Source organism: Girardinichthys multiradiatus, chromosome 2 (assembly GCF_021462225.1).
Source record: "Girardinichthys multiradiatus isolate DD_20200921_A chromosome 2, DD_fGirMul_XY1, whole genome shotgun sequence".
Classification (NCBI taxonomy): domain Eukaryota; kingdom Metazoa; phylum Chordata; class Actinopteri; order Cyprinodontiformes; family Goodeidae; genus Girardinichthys; species Girardinichthys multiradiatus.
This window is the reverse complement of record NC_061795.1, coordinates 33,797,694-33,800,609: the sequence shown is the minus strand read 5'-3', so window position 1 is coordinate 33,800,609 and position 2,916 is coordinate 33,797,694. Positions and strand designations below refer to the sequence as shown.

The 2,916-nt window shown below is 40.3% G+C and overlaps 1 long non-coding RNA gene across 1 annotated transcript; it reads left to right on the top strand.

The window, feature by feature from the left end:
* The first annotated feature begins 377 nt into the window (after positions 1 to 377).
* Positions 378 to 1,074, top strand: LOC124879141. The gene is made up of 3 exons (XR_007040961.1): positions 378 to 500; positions 585 to 822; positions 896 to 1,074. It is a non-coding gene; the product is annotated as an uncharacterized LOC124879141 (long non-coding RNA).
* Positions 1,075 to 2,916: the final 1,842 nt, after the last annotated feature.

Genomic DNA, 2,916 nt, shown 5'->3' with positions numbered 1-2,916 from the left:
GTAGGTTTCACAAAGTAAAAAAAAATGGCAACTAAAGCTGAAACATACAGTACACCAATAACTGAAATATATTAGGAACTTCCTTTAACATTTAAAATTTGTAAAATGTGAATCCTACAACTTTTGCCTAGCCATTTGAAAATATTTGCCACTTCAAAAAGCAAAATTATTTAGTTTGAACTTGGTGCAGATTTTAGTGTACCAGGGAAAGAAAAATGTTTGCAGCCAAAACAATAACTTCCATCTCGACTCTTCCAGCCATGGATTGAGCTTCTGAAGGCCCTCTTCCTGATCCCATGCTGCATTCTGGGGAAATTTTTCAAAGATGGCTGTGTCATATCCTGGTCATTTTTGCCTGCTACTAACCCTCTTCCACCAGTAGGGGGCGTTAGGAGCTGAGTTCCGGGTGGTCAGGTGTTTCGCATGAGTGTCATCAGCTGGAGGACTATAAGAAGGAGGCGAGCCAGTATTTCGACGCCTGAATGTTTTGCCTCTTCGTGGTATTTAACCTGGCCAATTCATGGAGTTGTTTCTCTGAGAAGATTCTGTTCTTGTACCTTGACTAATGTTTGTTTTTGTCTCAGGTTGACCAAGCCTCGTTCGTGAGAGATATCAGAAGGAATTTACCAACAGTTTTTAAGGACTCTGGATTCTTGTTTTGTTCCGCTGGCAGCCAGATCTGACGCTGTCCTCACAGCTTCAAGCGAACCCTGTCCACCCTCCACCATAACTCTCAGGACTCTCCTGCTACGGCAGTGTTGCATAGCCCGCCGTTCACCAGGATCACAACCTCTCTCCCTGGCGGACTTAACCCTACCCAATGTAAGCTTTCCCTATAGAGTATATTTGAGAATTCCAGCTGTGATCTCTTACCTGCGTCTGTTTTCCCTTGCAGTCTCTCTGCTACTTCTGTTTCCTGCACCTGAGCCTGAAAATATCTCTGTTTTAATCGTGTTTTTCTGCATGTGGGTCAAGTCGGCCATCAACAATATGACAGGCTGCACGTGATCTCTTGATTGTAAGATGTCTAAAATAAATTTGCTGAAGACGCACATAAAACAGGTTAATAATTAGTGCAAGAAATCTGTCTAGTTTTCTTGGACAATTTCTGAAACATGAAAAACGTCTGTTCAGTTCCAATGAAGCTGAATCTGGATTTTAGGCTCATTAATACAATTATTAATGCTTGTGTTTAAAACAAAAAAATACAATCAAAATAACAGCAGCTATAAAAATATCACACACAAAAAAAATCACCCCAGTAATACATAAATACAAAACTGCCAAAATTAGGCTTATTTGGTCGAAAGTGACTTTTTGTTCCAGCACAAAGCAGCAAAGCAATATTTTCTGCCTGAGCACATAAATCTATCAGTGTTGCCAAGTCCGCTTATTATAGGCGACTTTGGCCTTGTTTTTGTTTTAAGTCGCTTGCAAATCTCAAGAATTTTCGGGGGCTTATTTTTGAACGTGAAATGGCTTATTTGGGCTTGGCTTTCTTTCCGAGTGAAACCCCTTGATTATCTCCCAGCTTCCCACAATAAAGCAAAACACGAGCGTTGGGTAGTTTGTCCTTTCCACGCCCCCTTTCCTGGTTAGCGCGCACGCCCAAGTTTGTTTTTTTATTTTTAATTTTTTTTTTATTAAAGCTTTTGAACAAAATGTACAGAAACACGTGGCATGTAGAAACAAAGGATAAGTCAGGTTGTTACATTTTCAAGACACATACGAATATAAGATGAGAGAAAATAAATTGACAAATGTTTAACAAAGGAGATGACAAAAAACAAAAAAATTTAAATAAAACGCACAAAGGGGCACTAATTCTCATCAAATAAGTTCAGTTCTTCATAGGTGTTCTTCTTGCTTTTCATCACTTTTAAGGTTCTCAGGTGGTTGTCTATCAGCAGCCTTTTGAAAGTTGAAAAGTCTGGTTTTCTGTTTCCCCATTTACAGGAGTGGATGAAGTATTTGGCAAGGATCAGCAGGTTGAGTATAAGATCAGACCTTCTGTCTCTGAGGGTGGTTCCAAATATTATATCCTCTTTTTAATGGATGAGGAAGGAAGTTTTGTAAAGATCCAGGCCTGAAAGTTTTCCCAAAATGTTCTAGTGTGTACACAATAGAGAAAGAGATGGTCCATTGTTTCAATATCGTTGTCACAAAAGGTACAGCTGTTAATGTCAAAATTAAATCTTTGTCTTAACATTTCTCTGGATGGAAAAATGTTGAGAATTTTAAAATGTATTTCTTTAGCTTTAGGACTTAAGGGGTATTTAAGGTAAGCAGTCCTCCACTTGTTAACCTCTGAGTCAGAAAACAGATTTAAGATGGAGTTTTTATTTGGACGTACGGGAAATATACAGGGGTTGGGCAATGAAACTGAAACACCTGTCATTTTAGTGTGGGAGGTTTCATGGCTAAATTGGACCAGCCTGGTAGCCAGTCTTCATTGATTGCACATTGCACCAATAAGAGCAGAGTGTGAAGGTTCAATTAGCAGGGTAAGAGCACAGTTTTGCTCAAAATATTGAAATGCACACAACATTATGGGTGACATACCAGAGTTCAAAAGAGGACAAATTGTTGGTGCCCGTCTTGCTGGCGCATCTGTGACCAAGACAGCAAGTCTTTGTGATGTATCAAGAGCCACGGTATCCAGGGTAATGTCAGCATACCACCAAGAAGGACAAACCACATCCAACAGGATTAACTGGATGCGATAGGAAGCTGTCTGAAAAGGATGTTCGGGTGCTGACCCGGATTGTATCCAAAAAACATAAAATCACGGCTGCCCAAATCACGGCAGAATTAAATGTGCACCTCAACTCTCCTGTTTCCACCAGAGCTGTCCGTTGGGAGCTCCACAGGGTCAATATACATGGCCGGGCTGCTATAGCCAAACCTTTGGTCACT